Source organism: Meriones unguiculatus, chromosome 2 (assembly GCF_030254825.1).
Source record: "Meriones unguiculatus strain TT.TT164.6M chromosome 2, Bangor_MerUng_6.1, whole genome shotgun sequence".
Lineage (NCBI taxonomy): Eukaryota > Metazoa > Chordata > Mammalia > Rodentia > Muridae > Meriones > Meriones unguiculatus.
The window spans coordinates 174,365,542-174,388,710 of record NC_083350.1 but is presented as its reverse complement, the minus strand read 5'-3'; positions in this window follow the sequence as shown (position 1 = coordinate 174,388,710).

Below are 23,169 nucleotides of genomic sequence, written 5' to 3'. Positions count from 1 at the left end.
GTGTTCAAGTTGTTAGCCCACAAAGACAATTGTCATTCAGATGTTATTGGAATGTGACTCATTTCTGTGCATAGCAATGAGACCTTGTTCCCTTGGGATAAAGTTGAAAGCATTTATTAAATCATGGTAATATGACTCAGGAAATATTGAAATTACAGTCTGATATTAATCACACATCTGCAAAACAAGTGCACGGACTATCTGGTGATGGATTATTGGAGAGCATTTTGTTGGCTTGGGGAAGTTAAATTTATTTTATCTATTTAAGATTGCAAGCTCCATTTATTATGTAATACTGATTGTTTGTTTTGTTATTTACAATGGGCTGGAGAAAAACCTCCTGACATCAAGAAATGACTCAGCATCAAGCAGCTGTATTCAACATTGTTACAAAAATATGGCCAAACAAAAAGGGGGAAATGAAGATTTGCTGACTGATGTCAGGCCAGTAAAATGTCCTTGCCAGATGTTCCTTGAAAACAAGAGAATGTTTGCAGAGTTTTGCCAGAATACTGCCTTCACACTCCAACAAGTACTTCCTTGGCCAGGCATCAAGTTCTTCACATTTATCTTCTAGGGAAAAGTCCAATTAGTAACATATAAAAAGCTGCTCTTTGTCCAGTTTTTTAAAAGCAAACATTAGATTGGAATCTTACATACTATGTATTTTGTAATCAGAGCTGAAACAGTGTAATTGCACTCTGCAACCTGAACAAACTTGAGTCCTTTGCTGTTCCTCATTTCAATGACTATAGTCTCCTCAATCCCAATCTTCTCACAAGAAGATCCAGATTTAAATCTACACAACTGCAGCCCCAATGCATGTTTTTTACAGAGATGCCCAAAATACATATTGATAAAGTGACAAGCTTTTTGACAATGGTGCTAGAGAAATTAAATATCACATGAAGAATAATGAAGCTAGATTCCTATCTTGCATCCAGCACAAAAATCAATTCTAGACAGACCAAAGACCTGAAACAATGAAATGTTAGAGGAAAACTTAGTGAGTACAAAAGGAGATATGGATAGGGACTTTAGGATTAAGGGCCAACTGTTCAGAATATAAAGCGAACAATCAACAAATAGGACATATGATTTAAACACTTTCCATATTGCACAAGAGACAGTTGATCTATCGAAGAAACAGCCTACAGAATGGGAAAAATCTCTGCCAGCTTTGAATACAACAGAAGATTAACAGCTAAAACACATAAGAAATGAAAACAACGAAAACAAAAACCAATAGTCTAATGAAATGAACAAATAGTTCACAAAAGATGAAATACAAATGGCCAATATGGAAAAAAAAGTCCAATCTCACTAGCAGTTGGAGAAATGTGAATCAAAACTACATTGAAATTTCATCTTACCCTAATCCAGTGGTCCTCAGCCTTCCTAATGCTGCAACCCTTTAATACAGTTCCTCATGTTGTGGGGACCCCCAACCACGAAATGACTTTCGTTACTACTTCATAACTGTAGTTTTGCAACTGCTATGAATCATATGTAAATATGTGATATGTAGGGTATCTATGGGAGCGTGACACAGGGTCTGGAAACCACTGCTTCAGTCAGAATGTCAGTCAGTCACTCAGAAAACAAGCAGCAAGTCCTGGCTAGGACCTAGACACAGTGGAACCCAGCACAGTTCTGAGCATGTGAACGCTTCCAAATTCTATGGTAATCCGTGTGAATTGTTCTCCAAAAACTAGATCTACCAAGTGACCCAGCTGTACCACCCTTGATATTGTGCAAAATCAACGCACTACATAGCACATGACTGTTCTCTGCAGGTCTAGTCATACCAATCCAAGTGTCCAATAGCAAAGAAGTGGATAAGGAAAATGTGGTTTATATGTACAATGGATATTTTTTCATCAATAAAGAAGAATAAAGATATTTGTAGCAAAAATTGTTGCACCACCAGGCAAGCATATTAAGCCACCTGTGCCAGTGGCAGAAAGACAAATGTGAAGTGTCTTCTCTCATTGAGATATGATGATCAGCAGAAAATAGCTAGAGAAAATTTTTGTGCCGGTCTCCCAGAACAGCTTTAAAGGTCTCAGTAAGGTCTCAGTAAGAAAGGCTTAGAATCACTGAGTTTTGCCTGGACTGCTCCTGTGCCCTTCTGTCACTTTTGAAGTCTGAAAGGCAAACGTGATATCCAGAGGCAAGACAGCCATGAGAAATGTATATGGCAGGAAGCAGTAGAGCCAAACACCAGCACGCTAAGGCATACAGCCCAAGAACTGCTATCTTGGCAGTGTCGTTATTCCCAGGCTTGGATCCAGGCTCCAACATCCACATTATCTCAATGTCAGGGGATAAAAGACTTGACTTTCTTATGCCATGATGGCCAACTTTTCTATTTTTTTTTCAAGCAAATTTCTAACAGAGTTTGACACTCAGGAGCTTCTCAGAAGAGCTACTGTGCTTTGCCTACATTACAGCTGTCATGGGAATCAATCATATTATAGCTGCCCAATATCTTTGTGTGTTTCAGAAACCAAATTTCAAAGACTACCTTTTCCTTTAGGTCCTCCTGAGTGAATCAGCATTTTGTGTTTCCTTTTTTGTTTTAAATGTATTCATTTCTATGTTTATATGTATAAGCATTTTGTCTGTGTGTGTACATATACCATGTACATACGTGTGGTCCTCAATTGTCAGAAAAAAGCATCAGATCCCCTGGAACTAGAGTTACAGATAGTTGTGAGCCACCAAGTGGGTGCTGGGAGCCAGATCCAGGACATCTGCAAGAACCAGAAACTGTTCCTAACCACTGAGCCACCTCTCTAGATCCTATAATAAAAATTCAAAACACTTGAGGAGAGTAAGAAATACAAAATGGAGCCAGGTGCAGTGGCATACGCCTTTAATCTCAGTACTCAGGGAAGGCAGAGGTAGGTGCATCACTGTGAGTTCAAGGCTAGCCTAGTCTACAAAGTCCAGGACAGGACAGCCAAGGCTACAGAGAGAAACTCTGACTTGAAAAAACAAAAACAAAAAAGAAAGAAAAGAAACACAAAATGTAGACAAACATTCAACTTTAACTTTTGTTTTAATTGAAAAAATAAATTTATTTTATAATCTGACATGTCAGTCACTCTCTGTCCTGGCTGGTTTCATGTCAACCTGACACAAGCTAAAGTTAAATGAAAGGAAGAAACCTCAATTGAGAAAAATCCCTCCAGAAGATGCACTGTGAGACGTTTTCTTAATTAGTGATCAATGTAGGGGAGTCCAGCCCATTGTACATAACACCATCCCTGGGCTGGTGGTTTGGGGGGTAGAAGAGAGGTTGAGCAAGCCATGGGAAGCAAGCCAGTAAGAGTAAGCAGTACCCCTCCATGGCCTCTGCATCTGCTACTGGTTTCAGGTCCCTGCCCTGCTTGAGTCTGTCCTGACTTTCTTTGATGATGAACTGTAACTTGGAAGTGTAAGTTGAATAAGCCCTTTTTATTCTTCCCCAAGTTGTTTCTGTTAGCTAGTCATGCCTCTGACTCAAGCAGCAGGGAAAGCGTTCCCTGCTGTATACTTCCTTTGTAAACATTATACTTTGCAGAAAAGTAGGCAGGATCCTGCCTGAGTCGCTTCAGCAGCCAGACTGGACTGCTTCAAGTTTTGCCTCTGGGCTCCGCCTACATCTTTCTGAGGTTTCCTCTCTTCAAATCTCCTAGGTATCAACCTCTGTGGTCCCTGAAAGAGGGGATCAAATTTGAGGTTGGTGTGACCCTCTCTTTGTAAGAGGCCAAAAAGCCAAGAAGAGAAGTAAAGAAGGACCAAGGCTTAGGCTTCTGAGCTCCTCAGTTCATCTGGGGTGAGAAAAACCTCTCTTTGGAGCTGCAGCAGATGGAGAAGGAGCTTGGCTGAGACTCCTGAGCTCCTCAACTCAGCTGGGGATAGCCTCTGTAACATCTCTACTGAGGAAGCCTCCTCCCAGAGCTGCGTGGTTCCCGGGCTCCCAAGGCTCAGGATACTCTTCCCCTGGTACACTGTCCAACCCCAGAGCTGTGTGGCTCCCAGGCTTCAGAGTTGTGGGTTTCCTGAACACCTTCCCACCTGACCAGGAAGGCCAACAGTTTTGGTCATGGAGTTTCTTCACAGCGATAGAATCCCCAACTAAGACACTTTGCTAATTGAACCAGGATTTTGTTGTACCTCCTACAATCATACAGAGTATTTTAAAATCATCTTAACCATCGCAGTCCGAGGCAGTCCATTCCTCTTCAACTCTGCAACACTTCCTGTCTGCACGTTACCCATTGCCAATTCATCACGTGCTGGCCAGTGACGCTTCTCTCCTGGAATAACCAACATTCAGAACTGAAATAACTCAGACATCCTCTTCTCCAGCCATCTCAGTGCACACGAATTGTAGCTTAACTCTTGGATTTCTCTTTGCCTCTCTATGGACTTACAGCTTATCTTCCTAACTGGATCTTAAGCTCCTAGTGGGAAAAAGATACATACATACATATACACATGCATATATATACATCATGTATATATGTGTGTATATACATATGTATGTACATATTTACATATTCATATACAGCATATACATATATACATATAAATGTAAAACACTGCAGGAGAGCCTACCTTCAGACGCTGGAAGAGGGTGTCAAAACATGCCTGGAGCTGGAGTTACTGGCAATCGTGAGCCCCCTCAGCATGGGAGCTGGTAATCAAACTTGGATCCTCTGGAAGAGAGGCACACACTCTTAACTACTGAGCCATTTCTTCAACTAAACACTCCATACTTTAATGTGAACCTAGCAGATTTTTAAACTGAAGCTTGGATGGTTTTGAGCTGGGTTATATTTTGCAGCATGTCCTTGATAACAGATGGTTGATTAAATTGCAGGTATGGTGTTATCTTTGCTATGGTTTAGGTGACAGGGAAAACAGGATGATAGTTAGGTTTAGGCATCAAATTTTTGCCTAAGTTCTTTTCATTTTCAATTTTGGGAGAAGGCTTGTTACCTTTCATTTATTTTGTGACAATCCCATATAAATGGAGTGGACTGTGCGCCTATAAGAAAGGCTTTTGAGCAGGATGTGGTGATCCTTTTAATCCCAGCCCTCAGGGAGGTAGAGGCTGGTAGATCGCTGTGAAGTCAAGGCCAGCCTGGTCTAGCGGAAGTAAGAGAATCAGAAATTCGGGAGGTGGAGAGAAACATTCTTTTGGCTACATGATAAGTTTGAGGCCAATCTGGTTTACTTGACACTCTGTCTCAAAAAAAATCAAAATGGGGGGAAAAGATCTTGAACTAGATGTGTTCTATTTTTTCCACCCCAACACCTGCTTTGCTGCTGAAATATATAGCATTTGTAAAACATAATTTTTAAAAATGCCATTGCAAAAAGACACTGTTTCAATAAGTAGGAGGGGGGGGAATATAACTGGAATGGGCTCCATTTTTATTTTTTCTTCCCCAACTTTAGTAATTTAACAGAAAGATCTCAAATTAGTACATAACACATCAAATCTAATTCATGGAATTTTTTTGTTGGACCTAACATAGATTTCTTAAAACTTCAGTTATTCCATCATCTTGTTTACAAGCAATAGAAATGGACCCCAGCTTATTTACCAGAAAAAAAGATTGTGAATATAATTTCAGTGAATTCCAGAATCCTAAGAAGGAGAGGAAGGCAGACCAGACTTAGAGTCCTGCAACCAGGAACACTAGCCAAAACCATGCAGCTAACCAAGTCACCATGCCCGGCTCACACCATTGTATAGAGTTGTGTATTACTATGCTTGTGTAATACATGGAAAACAGCCAATGCTGCAACCCCACTCATTGCCTGCAACGCTCAGCTGTGGAGCCATCCAAGGGTTCTTTGCAGTCCCTGCTTCTTTCCATCACATTTTCCTACTAGTTTAGGGGAGAAAAATCTAATCTACAGACGGGAGGTGATGATGTCAGCAGAGGGAAGAGGATGTCAGCAGAAGGAAGATAATGACATCAGCAGAGGGGAGATGATGATGTCAGCAGAGGGGAGACCATCTGAGCAGAGGAAGGCAGTTGGCCAGAAGAGAGAGTTGAGCAACCCCTTGCTCCTAGCCTGTTCTTTCCTTGTTAATTTTTAAATGACTTCATGCTACTCTGGCACTTCTTCCCCTTTCAAGTTCGAGTCCCTAAGCAAGCATAGTAATTGGCACATTCAAGGCCAAAATTAACACAGTCGGAAGCACTAAGTTAAGAAGTCTAATAGCCAGCTGTTCTTGGTAAATATTTATTAGGCTGCTTTTTAGATCCCAGTAATGTGTCTAATAAATATTTATGAATGTAAAATAGAGAACCCTAAATGGACATGACTGCACTCATCAAATATTTCTTTAAAATTCAAAATTAGCTCCTGAATAGAGTCTGAAAGTGCCTTGAGAAAACCAATTAGAACCTTAATCCCTTATGTGGAGTGATTTTCCTTCCCCGCTTTAGTACGGGGCCTCCGTGTTTACTGGTCCATCAGCTGCTCTGCCGACTGTGACCCCTCTCCAATAACCTATAATCCATACAACAGTGAGCAATCAAACAGTTCAGGGAAAATTTGCTTTGTCCAACCAATTCTTGGATAAACTCATTAATTTTCTCAGCTTCTAAGAGGATAAGTGGCAGCCAAGGATTTGAGGCTTATTTGCCAGTGGCTTGGCATGTAGTCACAGCTTTAATTTCATGTTCAAAGAAATGCTTTTAGCTGCATTTTTTGTGTGTGTATGTGTGTGCCTATTCATTGCATAACAGACTTGACTTATTCTGGGGTCTTAGCAATTCATCGCTGAGTTTTCTGCTTCTTTTAAAATTAGTCCCATCATTTTTTAAAGGGAAGATTGCTGATCATAAATAATTTTTGCACATACGATATTCATTCCAAAAGATTAAATCCACCAACTTCATACTCTGTTGATGCTTATTGAACATTAACATGCTTTAGGTGCTGAGAACACAAACCTGTTTTCTCTGTGAAGTCTGATTCACTTTGAGCTTTGTCTTCCTCATAAATGAAATGGGATTAAACAGCACAGGTGTTTGTAACATTGGTAATGGCAGGTAAGAAAACATTTGTAGCTGTAACTGCTAAGATGTTTGTAAACCTTCCTGGAACAGTATTTAACACAGCTCAGTATTTGATACATAACTGTCTTTCAGAATATAGTATGAACAACAGCTGCCTTGTTACTATACAATTAAATAATGACTAGAGAAGATATTTTTCATTCTTCCTATAAGCATTTTTGACAGCTTTACTATAAAGGGATTCAAATTGACTAGTGGGCCTTCATAGTGAACTGTATCTACCCATAACAGCCTCTGAGTGATCTTGGTCTGTCCTCCCCCAGATAGTGTCCCCATCACCCTAAAAACATGAAAAAACCCTTAGGTGGTAAGAGCTGTGAACAGACTTTGCCACCAGCATTGGTAATTTACCTTCAGCCTTGATGAAGCTTGAGATCAACCAAGTGAAGCAGCTTAGATGAAATTGAATCATTATATAATAGCTTTCCCCTGATTCCAATTGTGGTAATCCAGCAGTGTTAAAAGTTTCAGGCCCTCTCTTCCCCAGTACACATTGCACAATGGCATACTGGATCCATTCCTTTTTTTTTTTTTTTTGGTCTTTAATTATATTCTCACATGGAAACTGAATTATCCCCCAAACTATAAGTCTGGACCTGTGAGTGAATTAAATTTATAGCTGTACCAAGGGTGACCTCCAGAGCCATGGGTGACAGATCCTTGCTCTAGCTCAACAAACATGAAATTCATGATTACATCTGGTCCAAGATCTGTTACCCTGGAGAGGTGAAAAGTAAGAAACAGAGTACCACCTCAGTGGTCCTTTAATTCTAGCACTTAGGAGGCAGAGGCAGGTGGAGCTTTGTGGGTTCAGGGTCAGTCTGGTCTGCACAGTGAGTTCCAGGACAGCCAGGGCTACATAAAGATACCTTGTCTCAAAAACACAAAAACAGACCAAAAAAAAAATGTGTTCTATTTACCCACGTGAAGGCTTTGTTTTGATATGTATTCAATCTGAGCCTGCTGATCACTTTGCCAAACAAGTGTATAAGCAGACTCAAAGGTCTATATACATTCTGTGACCATCAATTACTGATTAAGGTCTGACTTTTTCTCTTTTGCACTGAGGAACCTAAGTTCTAGGCATGACAGGTAAATGCGCTGCACCGTAGCCCATGGTTGGTTGGTTGGTTTGTTTGTTTGTTTGTTTGTTTGTTTGTTTTTGAAGCAGAATCTCAACGCTCTAGTCAATTTTAGGTTTCCACATATCCCTTTTCACAACAAATATAAAATAAATAACATATCCCTTTTCACAACAAATAAAAAATAAAATCCCTTTTATTTTTCCTTTGAAAATTTTGCCCCTGGATAGGATGTGTCCTGAACATGCCCACCTCCCACTACCCCAGGACCGCAGCGACACATCCCCATCCCAACTTCGTGTCTTCTTTTTAGCTTATTTTTTAAATTTTTATTCTCATTACTTTTGACTCACTGGGTTCCACTAGTGCTGCCCACATATGCGTGCCTGTGGGGTCATCCGCTGGGGCACCCACTCCCCCCCCCCACTCTAAGGAAAATGACGTTCTCTCCCCGGGTGACCAGCAACTGTCAATAGCTCTTTAACGCTGGGATTTTTAACTGGCTAAACCTTGTGAAAGCCTCTGTGACCACCACCTGAAACAGCCACGTCTCCAGTAGACAGCAGTCCACAGTACTTCTCCCGGCCTCTGGCTCTTACATTCTATCCGTCTGTCTTCTGCAATGCTCCCTAAGCCTTAGGTTTCGGGGAGGCATATCGACATAAATGTCCCATCTATAGTTGAGCGCTCACGGCCACCTATTCACCGCAAGGTTGAGAGCAGCACGCCTATATGGGTAGAAACGTAAATAAACTCAAACTTCATTTTGATGTACCCTGCCCCCATGAGGCAGGGTATCTCTGTGTGGCCCTGGCTATCCTGGAACTTGCTGTTTAGACCAGGCTGGCCTTGATCCATATGTGTCTGCCTCCTGAGTGCTGGGATTAAAGGCATGTGCCACCACCTCCCAGCCACATATTTTATTTTTTAAAAACCATGTGTATATGCATATCCTGTATGTGGGTGCTCATGAAGACCAGAGGTGTTAGGGACCCTCAGGTAGTCATGTGACACATGGCATGGGTGCTGGGAATTGAACTCGATCCTTTGGAAGAGTGATAGCAACTCTTAACTCCTGAACCATCTCTCCAGCCCCATTTTCACATATTCTTCAACTAAGTTCGGTGAAGGGAAAGTCTAGGGCAAAACAGGCATAAAAATTTATGAAATGTGAAATGTGCTAGAGGAATAAAACTTCTAGAGGGAATCACTATGTAGCCATAGTATCTAATGCCCTTTGGATGAAAGAGTTTAATATGCTGTCCGTGGATGGAGAATCCCTTCGAAACTACTGCCATGCCAGTTTAAAGACCTGGGCATAGATGGATGAAAATTAATAATCCCTTCCAAAGATTTTTATCTGCAGAGTACAATGTTCAATTAACTCCTACTCAGCAGAAAGCTGCCCATTCTTTCCAACACACACACACACAGCTGATAAAGCCTTCACTTTTCCACCCCTCACTTTATTAGCTTGCAGCTGGTTTCTCTTCTTTCTAAGGCTCTAGGTCAAAAGATAAAAACGGACAAGGTTGTTTTGTCTTAGAAAACTTTAAAAAAGAATTTATCCTAGCTGGGCATAGTGGTGCATGCCTTGGGGATTCCCAGAACTTGGGAAGATGGAGGCATACGGAGCTCTGTGAATTCAAGGCCAGCCTGGTCTACAAAGTGAGTCCAGGACAGCCAAGGCTACACAGAGAAACCATGTCTCTCTCTCTCTCTATATATATATATGTGTGTGTGTGTGTGTGTGTGTGTGTGTGTATCCTATTTTCCTTTTATGAATATGAACGAGGGCATTACCTGCATGTATGTAAGTGCACCACGTATGTACTTGGTACCCTTGGAGTCCAGCACAGGGTTCCAGATACACAGAACTTGAGTCACAGGTGATTGTAAGCCACACCTGTTTGTTGTAAGCCAAACAGGTCCTCTGCAAGAACAGTAGATGCGCTTAACCTCCAAGCCTTCTCTCTAGTCCCTAACACTGTAAACCTTTTTAAAGGACCTCTTCCTTCTTACCAAGTCATCTGGGGACAATGCAGAATTCTATCTGGATATAACACTGTGACACAATTCAGCTTCGTGAAAGATTTAGCTTTTTAAGGCTGGCACAAGTATTTGGTAAGGGTTTTCCTTTCAACCCTTTGCTGATTTGTATAGCCCACCAGCACTCCTGTTTTGTAGTAGAAAGGACTGAGTCACAAAAGGAAATTTCTTGTGCAAGATCCTATGAAGAGACAATGAGCCTCTAGCACTCAACCTACCAGCTTCTTTGCCCCAGCCCCAGATAAAATTAAATTAACCGATGTATTGTTATTTTAGAATTGTCATTTGAGTCAACTTGCTTTCAAAACCTAAGGAATGAGTATTGTAAAGGAAATTATCAAAATTTAACACGTTAGGGTTAGGGTAAAAAAAAAAATTAACACGCACCAAAGAGTGCACAGCTCTTATGAACTCTGATAAATTTTCTCTAAGTGGAATACATAAGCATCAAGTAAGCAAGAAAAAGCACAGGACCAAAAGACTAGATCCCCCCCTTTTCCCAGCCTCAGGAGGTCACCACCGCTTCTGTGACTTTTACACTAAGATCATTTTGAATTTTATGTAAATATAAGCATGTAGTTGTAAACTCAAGAATCTGGCTTCTCATTCAGTATTTCATGTATGAGATTGATCTGCGTGGGAAAGTGTACCATTTTGATCATTCTTGTTCAATTCGTCATGGTTCATTTTCTTTAATTATTGACGAATTTCACACTTGCTTCCATGTAGGGGCTGTTATGAACCATGCTACTGTGAAGAGTCCTGTAAATGTCTCCGGTGAATATATGTGGACGTTTCTAAGGTGCAGAGACCTAGGAAAAGAATCGTCAGCTCATGGGATTTTTCCCTTTTTCTCCTGGCAGGTTCAGTGGTATGCAGGAGTTGCTCCCCGGGACCTCTCAAGAATGTGTTTGTTTGTTTGTTTTGTTTTGTTTTTTGAAACAGGGTTTCTCTGTGTAGCCTTGGCTGTCCTGGATTCGCTTTGTAGACCAGGCTGGCCTCCAACTCACAGCCATCTACCTGCCTCTGCCTCCCTGAGTGCTGGGATTACAGGAGTGCGCCACTGCGCCCGGCCCTCTCAAGAATTTTGAAAGTTGGTTGTTAAATGCGGCTTTTTGTTTGTTTGTTTGTTTGTTTGTTTTTGTTTTTGTTTTTCAGTTAAGCCCAATAACCTTAAGTACATTCAGTTATAACAAAGACAATAAATATTCAAATCTACACTGCTTCCTTCCTGCATTCACCTGCTGTGTTCACACCTGGGCAATAGAAATGCTATGTAATGGGCCGCTGCGCATCTCCTCGGGTACACCATGGAGAGAATGTAAAGTCATTACTGTAGATGTTTATGGATGGGAACTAGAAAATGCTGCTGATCGGGGCTCAGCTTGCTCCTTCGCTGGTTTACACAGACTTCAAGTGATGAAGAAAGTGTCAACACCACATATTAAACTCAAACAACACGTTGTGCTCATAGGGTGCTGTGAATACGAAAAATCGACAAAACTTGTTTGAATTGCTACTTTAGATATAAACACACAAGTTTAACAAAGTCCACACAAACATTCTAGAACAGTCAATGAGCTGTTGGAAATTCGCTGTAAGTTAAAATATCACTGTTTACAAACTTGTGCTCCACACCTGTGCCTGCCTGGTCATTCACACACACCTTTTCTTCTGCTTCTGGGAAGTCTGTTTACCAACACGTCTGTAACAGCCCTGTACTGAGTGCATGGGTTGTGTGGCTTGGGTGCCATAGCTCTGACTAGGGGCGTCAAGGGAGTGGAGCAAGGACAGACACAGACACCAGGTTAGAGTTTTCCAACCACCAACCACAGAAACCTGGAACCTCGGCCTTTTATCAGGTACAGCACAGGGGTGAGGGGTCTCAGGGGGAGGAGGAGTTTCAGCGTGTGAACACCCCGGAAGAGGAAGCCGCGCTGCTAGTCTTTGTATCCAGTCGTTCATGAACACTCAGATTTCACAGGAGAGCTTTGCCATCCCTCTAGAGCCTGTCCCGTCCAGGCACCCAGTTTTGTTAATGTCTCGGGGTCTGAGGCCTTGGAGCCTTCACACGGCTGAACAATACACATGTGAACCCATGTGAACACTCAGTACTCAACTGACTCAGGTTTTTCTCCATTGGGGTGGAGTGGGGGAGGAGAGGCACTGCACGACATCATGGCGGGAGTGGGGCTAGAGCTGGGAGCAGAGGACAGCTTTTGAGAGTTGAGTTCAGGTTGTCAGGCTTGCTTTCCAACCGGCGGAATGGTCTTACTGGCTCTGCAGAGAAGCTCCTGGCGTTTCCTCAGTCCTGTCTTCTCTGTGGTGCTCAGCGCTCTGTTGCTGTTTGAGAAACATTTGCTCTGGGTTTCTGTTTTCTTCCAAAAGCTTGATATTTTACTTTTCTAAAAGTTTTAAGTTCTGCTCAGAACCAGAAGACCAATAAGTAAATGTGGTTCCCAAGTAGCTTAACATAATGTCCAGGGTTTGCTATGGCGCATGTAACTCCATTGCGTTGCTCTTCCCACGTATCAGGAGCCCCGTTCCTCAGAGAAGCCCTCCAAACAAGACACTGTGGCGGTACTTAGTTTGACCTCTTTGATATTCAAATCTGCAGTCTTCCTGGAGAAAAGAGGCAGGATAAAATAAAAACTGAAATTTATTTTGCGTTTGTGTCCATGACTATGCACTCGACTCGGAACTAGTTGTTGAAAAAGAAAACTCTTTTGCTCTTGTATTTCATTTCAGTGCTTGCTTTGTCCCAGCCCAAGGAGCACTGTGAGTTTGACAGTGTCTGACCACTTGTAACCAATGGAGCAATGGATGTTAGCATTGTACAGATATTTGCCACCCTAATTATTTCAGTATTTCATCCAAAAGAGATTTTCTTTCAAATAGTTAGAGGATAACATGTCTCAGCTCATATTTTCAGTGCTTACTGATTTCCATTTAAACAAGACTCTAAGCCTCTGAGAGCATGTGCCACACTCCCCTCAACTGCACACAGTCAGTCTTTCTTGAGCACCTTGAGTCTAGAATTTATAAATCAAACATTTCTATCTTCCTTTAATAGAAAAGTACCATTAGATCTACTCATGGCTTTGCAAAGTATTTTCTTTCTTGACATTAAAGCAATTTCTTTCTTAAAAGTAGATGGGGGAGATGGTTATTGGGAAAAGCAGTAAGAACACTTGCTCCTCTTGCAGAGGCTCTATGTCTGCTTCCCAGCACCCACATCTGTAACTCCAATCCAAGGCCACCTCCTCTGGCCTCCACGGGCACCGAGCACACACATGGCACACACAGCACACATGCACACATTCCGGTAAAGCACTAAGGCACATAAAACAACAAATAAATATAAATAAATATAAAAATAATTTAAAAAACATTTTCAAAGTAGATTCTGATTCCCTATGGAACATCAAGATTTACTTGTATAAGCTTATGAGAAAGAGTAGATTGGCAGATACTATTTTTAAAACTCAATATTCTTATCTTTCTTTCAATTTTTAAATTAAATTTATTTATTTGTGTGGGAGAACTGTGTAGCTCCCTGGGATTGAATTCAGTTCCTCAATCTTGGCAGCAAGTGCCTTTACTTACTGAGCCATCTTGCTAGCCCACAAATACTACTTTTGATTAGAGAAAATCACAGACTTTGGTGACATGACATCTTATAAGACACTCTTTTTTTTTAATAGAGTAATGAATTCCGAAGCAATTAACATAAATAAAGTCCTTTTAAGAACAGATAATCTGGGGGCCTGGAGAGTTGGCTCAGCAGTTAAGAGCTCTTGTTGCTTTTGCACAGAATCCAGGTTTTATTCCCAGTACCCTTGTGGTGGCTCATAACAGTTACTCATAACTCCAGTCCCGGGGGATGCCAATACTATTTCTGGCCTCCTTGGTACAGGCACACATATGGTGCACCGACATACATGTAGCCAAAACACTCATAGGCATAATAAAAATGAATAGATCTAAAATGATGTTAAGAATAAATAATCTGTGAGGAAATTGATTTTTATTTATAGTATTGGTTCTGTTGTTCATAGCAAAGGCAACAGCTTCCCATCACAGTTGAACATGTGCAGCACTTTATAAAAAAAAAAAATTATAAAGATTCTCACTCTTTCAATTCTAGTGTAAAGAGGACCTAACCTTCCACAAGGGGGCATCTTTACACCACTTGGTGTCTGAGAAAAAGTTTTTTGCTTTGATATTACTTTACCTTTTAACTACACCTGGACAGAACTCAGAATTATATGAAGTGACATAACCCAGACTTAGAAAAAAAATATCACACATTCTTCTACACATGCACATCCTCGTTTCTAATTTTTTAATGTTCATGTGGGAATGAGTGAGGTCATGAAGCTAGGAAGGAGCCCATGAGAGGAAAGAGGAGAGTTTTAAGGGCAGGAGAGCAATAGAATGCAAATGGCACTAAAGTGGAAGGGGAATACTGGGGGTAGAAGAGTTTGAGCAGGGATGAAGGTCAGGGAAATGGGGTGCAGCGTCAAACAAAACAAGAACCAAGAACGTATGAAAATTCCACACTGAAGCTTATTAATCTATATGCTAATTAGAAACAAATAAACCACAAACCCCTAGCAACTACAGTGTAACCAATTCAGACAACACCTTGAATATAAAAACAAAATTAAAGTGACAAATGAGGAACAGGTGATACACAGATTGCAGGCCTCTGGGTGTGATACCTTGAGGCTACAAAATTCTATATGGGATATTCTGGTCAGGATCAATGATCTAAAAGCAATCATGAGAAGGTATCAGACAAATGCAAAATAAGGATGGTTCTAACTTTGTAAACAAAAAAATGAAAACTGTATGTCATAATAGTCAATAAAAAAAAAGGACACATTTCATGTTCAGACAAAAAAAAAACCATAACTAAAGATAATATATTACAAGTGGGGATCTTGTGCTGGAAAGGGGAAGAGGGCAAAACTATAGAATATATTACTGGACCAATCAACAAGGTTGGAAAATAAGTGGTAGAGTAGAAAAAAGAATAGGATCAATGAAAAGTCTGCTAAAGTTGAACTGGACTATGTTTGTGTCTACAAGACTCAACCCTGTTCTTAATAAATACAAACTAAAATTATTAGGATAGAATTATTAAATATTAGCCACTGCAAGCATAAGCAAAATATAAAGCTGTCTTTCTTGCTGTCATCACTGCAAGTACAAAATGACTGCCTGTCACCTACCAGAAAATGCTGCCAAAATGCTACAGGAATTATTAGATTTTCCCTCCTCTCTGTAAAAATAGACCATAGAATTTCCAAGGCCAGGACCGGTGAGTTCTGACGCATTCGCGGTTCATGAAACACTATCACTAGACATTGACCATTCATCTGTCAGAAGCTTCTCGCTGTTAAGAGACACTTTCTATGTCCCTTCAGAATGGAATTTAGTTTAGGAATGCCGTAAAACCCACACGTTTAGCCAAATAAGAAACAGGATTTTATTTCCTTGATAAGCTGTCTACAAACAGCCTGCTGCTGCTGTTCTTTTATGTTGCTACAGTGCATTACCTGAGGGAGAATACTTCATAAAGAAGTAAGGTTTATCTAGTTCACATTATTTCTGAAGGTTTAAGAGAATGACACCCTCGTACTGGTGAGGGTCTCGTGGCTGCATCACAGTGCAGCAAAGTACTAGGAGCGTAGGCTGCACGAGTTCAGAGCCAATAACTCCTCAGGAGACCAGCTCACTCTGCAAGGCCTCTTATTCAGGGCTCGAGGGGATACTGAGACAGATTATCTTTTGAATTAGCAGTTTATTAGAATTGTTGACACCACGGAAAGCAGCATAACAGGGCCTCTGAGGGAGTTTAGGCCCATGAGGCAAAGTGAGGGTCCCTTTACAACTTTAAAGGTCCCATGCCAGTTGCTTCATGAGGAGCCCATACCTTTGACATTCCTGGGCTACGGCAAGAGGAGCAACATTTTCGTCCTCTAGTTAAATATATGTGCGCCACTCTGCACCACCTGTAACCCCAATTGCTTAGTTCTTGATAAACTTCCTTTGAGGAAGTGAGAATTACAGATTGACAGCTAGACTCTCTCATTAGAATGCCTGCCATTTCCCTGTGTCTTAGCTGGGGTTTCTACTCCTGAGAAAGAGAAACACAATGACCATAGCAACTCGTGAAGAAAACAACTAATTGGAGCTAGATTACGTTCTCAGAGATTTACCCACTTCTCACCACGGCGGAAGCACGACACAGGCAGACTGGGGAAAAGGCGCTGAGAGTTCTACATCTGGGCCAGAAGGCCATTTCTATTCAAACCACCACACCCACTAACAGTGGGAATGGCTGAGCCAGCTCTGAGGGAGGAAGTGAGCATGGCCTGAGCAGCCCTTTGCCTACACCTAACAGTACTTCCATAGCTTAACTTCCTTCCACTGTGCCCCACCTCTTCCAGGTTCCATTCTCAGCATCGCAGACTAGGTGCCAAGCTTCCAACACGTAACTAAACCACATCCCAACCATGTCAGCTGCCGAAGAAATGCCCGTCAGGAGAACATGATTTGTACCTTATCATATCTGCATGATGACGGGCAGATATGATACATGTGAGAGAATGCCAGCCTTTTGTTTTCCTGCCACCTTGGAGCCTACAGAGGTCTGCTGAAAACAGGATGCCTTTAGGCAAGTATGAGCCAGACATGGTCCCAGTACTTGGGAGGTAGAGGCAGGAGCATCTCTTGAGTCCAAGGCTAGCCTGGTCAAAAGATGGAGTTCCAGGAGAACTAGAGCTACACAGAGAAACCTTGTACCCCACAAGCAAAACAACAACAAAAAAGTTAAAAAGCCAGTATGTGTGCAAGGCTCAGTGATACAAGGGCATGTTTGCTGTCAATAAGCAGGGTACTCAGAAGCAAAGGGGCCCCTGCACTTCCTAAAATCAAAAGCGCTCCTATCTGAAGCCAAATTCTACTTGGGCAAAGATGTGCTGTGTACACAAAGCAGAAACCTTGTCTCCTGGTAGCAAACTGAACCAACCCGAGGACTCTGAAGAAAGGTAGTTTGGGCACATGGTAACAGAGGCATGGCTCATACCAAATTTCAGAAGAGTCTTCTCGCCAATGCCACTGGACACAGCATCTGTGTGATACTCTTTTGTTCATGAAAAGTACACAAACGAGTGTGCTTTTGATGTGTGTTCTTGTGGGAAAAAAAACAAAAACAAAAAAACAGAAACAAAATCACAAGGAAGTTCAGGACTCAGATTTCAGTTGCAATTCTGAACAGAAAGGCGTTAGCTATGTGGCCGAACCGCATTAAATTCCTGGGGGTAGCCATAGCAAATGCCATAGCATAGGCAACTTAAGCAGCAGAACTTTATTTTCTCCCAGCTCTGAGGACTAGAAGTCCAAGGTGAGTGAGTCACCAGGCTCAGTCTGCAGAGACTTCTCCCCTTGGCTTGCAGATGACCACTTCCCCGCTATATATTTGCAGGTGGCATTTCCTCAGTACATAGCCAAGTGATCTTTTCTTGATATGTGTTCATCCATTTCCCCCTCCTCCTTCATATCTACCCTCTCCCTCTCTTGTTTTCACTGTTAAGCCCGTTTCCCTGCTTCTAAAGATGCCAGCCATGTGGAATTAGCAGTAACTCTGACAATTTCATCTCTTCAGGCACCCTTTAAATACAGCGCCATTCCGAGCTGGAAGTAGGCTTTCAACACATGAATTTGGGGAAAAATCAATCCTATAACATACATGTATTGAAAGCTAATATGCATGTTATGAACTATCTCCTTCACCCCAAAGACCTATATTAATTTATGTAAACTCTGACAATATATAGTATTGTAGAATCTAAGAAAAGCAATTTATATAAAACTGGAGGAAGAGGAAATTATTAATAGTATTAAATAGTATTGAAGTATTAATAGAATGAATACTCTGTGCATAAGGTATTGATTAGTCTTTATTCTCCAGAGAACCAATAGAAAAATCTATCTATCTATCTATCTATCTATCTATCTATCTATCTCTTTCTATCTATCTATCTAAGCATACATCCATCTACTTATCATTGATTGTTTGAGTAGTACCACCAAAACTGCTGTTCATATTTAATCGCCATCATGAAGTTTTATAAGTTGGGACTGAAACGAGCATAGTGGTGCATGCCTTTAATCCTAGCACTTAGGAGGCAGAGGCAGGCAGATCTCTGAGTTCAAGGCCAGCCTCGTGTACAGACTGAGTTCTAGGACAGCCAGGGTTACAACAGAGATCCCTATCTCAAGAAAAAAAGAAAAAAAGAATTGGTGCCAGGTAGAATGTTAAGATGTGACTGAGTCATGAGGACTCTCTGTCCTTTTAAATAAATTAATCTATTCATAGAATAATGAGTTAATAGGTTCCTGAGTCACTGTGATATCAGGTCTGGTATGAAAGTTAGTTTGGTCCTATCTCTGAGATGAATTCCTCTTGATACGTGACATCACACACCACCTTGAGTCTTTTTAAGAGTCTCTAGCAGTGGAGCTGGGGAGGTGGCTCAGTGGTTACGAGCACTGACTTCTCTTCACTAGAAAAGCCATAGGTTCTCTTCATGGTTCTCTCATGGGTTCAATTCCCAGCACCCATTATGGTAGCTCACAACTGTTTGTAACTCCAGTTCATGGGATGTGACACTCTCACAAAGACATACATGCAGGGAAAATACCAGTGCATATAACAATAAATAATTATTTTTAAAAAGAGCCTCTAGCAGCAAGAAGACCCTTACAAAACAAAGTTCATTGATCACAGATTGCAAACTCCAGACCATGAATGGGATAAGCTTATGTTCAGTCACAGAAACTAGATGACAACATTATTGAGAAAGGTTTATTCTAGAGAATTAGCTCATGATATTGTTGGGACAAGGAAGCCATACAACACAACCCCTATAGAGTAAAGACCAGGAAAGCTGGTGGGGTAGCTCAGTATGGAGCTGAAGGTCTGAGAACAAGAAGTGTGGATGGAGTAGGTCCCCATCTGAAAGCAAGAGAGCTACTGGATTTAACAAATCGCCCCGATTTCTTTTCTTTGCAAATCTAAAATGTATTCACTAATGAAAATTTTTCATAGGCTTATATTTTAAACGAATAAAAGTATCGGTTTTTTTTTCTTGTATAAAAGATGAGATGTTGCTTGGAGTGAGTTCATTTTGTGTCTTGTCCAATATCTGCTACCAATCCTAATGTGAGACTATAGAATCCCTGAGTTAGTCTCTAAAATAAATGTGACTCAGTGCACAAAGCCTATAATCAATGAAATCATTCTCTTTGCCGTTTTATTTCAGAAGGCTTATTTTTCAGGTCAGACTCAGAATATAACAAAATTTTATCAAACAGACCTCTAAAAAAAATAGTTCTATCTTTTTAATGTAGCAGTAATAAAAATACATACATTGTGAATAGCAGCCCGGGGGAGGCTAAATGTGCTGTTTTCTCACATTTCCCACCAGTAAGAAAAGAAAGTACTTTCTGCTTTGTTAATTCTGCATTTATAACGTTCCTGAATTGTGGTTAAGGAACAATAGGTTCAAATGTCCCATGAACAATCTCAGCGAATGAAGTAATAAACATTGCTAGAATGGAAGCAAAGGCTAAACAGACAGTGTGTCACTTCTCGGTGCTCCGGTTGCTGACTTAGCTGAGGTGCTGCAGACAGATCCACAGCTGCCCTTCTGGCCCTTACAATGAGTGACTCCTAGCCTACTGGCAGAGGTCCTCAATGAGGACTTCATTCATTGTCTGCTCCACTGGGTGAGCACTGAGTCATAAAATAAGCCATGAAGTCTCCGTGGAAAAGTGATCACAACCCCTGTGGAATATTTTTCCCGGAGAAATTAAGCTAGGGGTCTGGAAACGTCGTTAGGTGGTTGAGCACACGCTTGAAAGGGCTCAGCCTTGGCTTCAACCCCCACTCCCACCTCACCCAAAACAAATGAAACATTTATATAGCTTTGTCTGCATGACTGAAGCCTCATTATGAAACTTTAAGTGTGTCAAAGTATAAAATTGTCTCCACTTTCAATTCTAGAGTCAGGAAACCCTTTATTCCATAAAATATAAGAAGTGTTCCAATAAGCTGAGGAGAAGTTGGTTCCATAAACGGAAAAGAACTGAAAAAGGAAGCAGACAGGTCATTTCCTTGTGAGGCAGGAACAGGGAATGGGAACTATGGGAAAATGCTAACTGATTGGCTACCTTTTCTATGAAAAGATAAAGCAAAGGGAACTTGGTTATCATGTCAAGAGAAAGTGGCCTGTCCCTGAAACCTGGCTGTTTTCCTGGAGGCCTGTTTTCTCAGATGTCCAAAAAAACTGTTTAATTTAAATTGGTGGTTTCCAACTTTATCATGAATGACTCCACTTTGATATTTAACTTCCTGGTCTATTGGAGCCCAAGGAAGGAACTTAATCCAAATTCTCCTAAAATTTTTATTTCGCGAACATGACATTCAAACGATGCTGGCCTCTTTATAGGTGTCATGCACTGGTTTGTACTCCTGGGCATGTGCAAAAATGAGCTTCTGATGCTTTCTTCTCATAGACACAGCTTTTCCCACAAAGTACTGCCTTCGGGTCAGACACATGGCTTCTTCCTTCTCTGGAACCTGGAAGATGACTGTAACCCACACGTGTAGTTTATTTGTTCTACAGTGCTTTAAAGGGCAGCACTGGGGGGTGTAGCTTAGTTGGTAGAGTGCTTGTCTAGTGCTCCTGAAGCCCAGGGTTGGATCCCCGGCGCACTTAAACCAGGTGTGGTCAGTCTCACAGGCCTCTCTCCCAATGAACACAGGAAGATCTGAAGTTCAAGGTTAAGATCAGAAGTTGAGGCTAGCCTGGGATACATGAAACCCTGTCTCCAGAGAAATTAACACATGCAAAGTTCACCTGAATTTTAAAACATATAAACAGGAGTCCATATTTCTAGTCTTCTCTTAAAAATTTGAAGACCCTGTCAACCGAGGATTCAGATTTCTATAGGAGAAGCCTGGGTTGGGGTGAGTGCATGTTTAAGGGTCTGGTACAATCTTTAAAGAGCTAGGCCCATTCGTTTTCCTAAGCTGCACTGCCCTGGAGTTAGTTGGAGGCCTGGGTCTTCTCTGTGCTGCTGGGGCTTTAAGCACCAAACACATGTACAGAATGAGTAAGCTATAGAGTGAAGAAATGATCTCAAGATTATGAGAGCAACAAGTCTATCATCAAACCCTTACATAGAAAACTTAGACTTCTGAGTAACTATCTCAGCCACCACAAACCATTATTTTTCTGTATTAACCATTTCTTTACAATGTAGTTTCATGCTTTTTAAACATTACTTACTTTATTATGGTATCTAGGAATTTACTGTTTGTCAATCGTGTTTCTAACATGAATTGAAAGTTGAAAGGTTGTAACTCTCAAGTGAAGAATAGTGGGAAAATTGGAGAAACAAAACAAGAGCTGAAAGTTATCAAGGCATCAAAAATTGAATTCAACAACAGAATAAGTATAACCTAGATACTTTTTGACCAAAATTCAGATAGAAAAAAAAACAAAAACCTATGATGGTTTTATTTAGCTGCCATTTGTTCCCATTTAATCACAGTGTGATCATGTGATGTGGATTATAGTTTAGTTATCTTTATTTCATTAGAAGCTGCCCTAAGTTTAATACCACAAGCAACAGGCCTGGTGTCTGATTAAATGTCAATAAGACATGGGGAATCTGGCAATGCAGAATTTTGAAAACATCTCTTACATGTTAAAAAGCTAGAACTTTGGCTGGACCTCTCAGTCAAAGTTAATAATACACCTTGAGGTCACTCAAGACTGCTATTCTACTGTGTACTCAGGCTGTTTGTTTAAGCGGCCTTTAAGGGAACAATGCAACAATCAACCCTACTTGACTTGGATTTCCCATGTAATCAACATTTACAACCTAAGCTAAAGAATAGCTATAATCTTAAATTTTGTAGTCTTTGATGTTCCTAGCCCAGGATATGCTTGTATATCATTTGCTGAAGTCAGCAAATGCAAAGGTTGGAAACAATCTTCTAAATTGAACATCTACTTATGGACTTTGGTTGATAAACAATGATGTTTGAAGTACTATTTATTGTCTAGGCCAGTTGGAGTCAGTGACTTAACCCATTGTAAAACTCTGTTAAAGATTTCTGTAACGAATGTCCCATCCCTTCTCTATGTGATGATTTCTATGTTGTTCAATAAAGGCAGAGATAAGTCTTTTGTGAGGGACACACACAGACATACAGTCGCACAACACATAAAGACATACAAAGACAGGGACAGAGTCCCAAGGCAGCCTTCAGGCAGGGAGAGATTCAGATTCACATAACAGACAGACACACAGAGGAGAAAGACATGGTGGCATGAAGCAGAGAATTCAAATCTGTACTCACACTTGGTTAAATGTCTCCAAGGGGAAAGGTTTTGATTTCTTTCTTCATTGTGATACCGGTGTACTTACTAATGCTAACTCAGCTAATCACTAATGCGTTTAATCAGCGCAGGGAAAATCTCTGTGATGACTGTCAGTGGTGAATAGACACACTCCAAGCTGCAAACCTCAGAAGCCCTGATGAGTTCCCTTCATCTTTTAGAGACTGCTTCTCGGGCCAACTCAGTGCAGCAAAGAACTTCAAAAGTAGCCAGTATGAAGCCGAGTTGGGAAAGTATCAAAAATGGAAAGCAAGCTGCTCAAGGAAAGAATAAAAGCGCCTACTCACTTCTTTGAGTAAAAGTGGCAGCTTACATAAAAAGAACAAAAAACAAACATATTTTTAACATAGGCTTTAGACACCAGGGTTAAGGAAAAATTGAGGTGCTCAGAAAAAGATATACTAAAGTGTGGGTATGGATTTCCCAAGGGACAGCTGCAATTAATTGTCTTCCCATTAG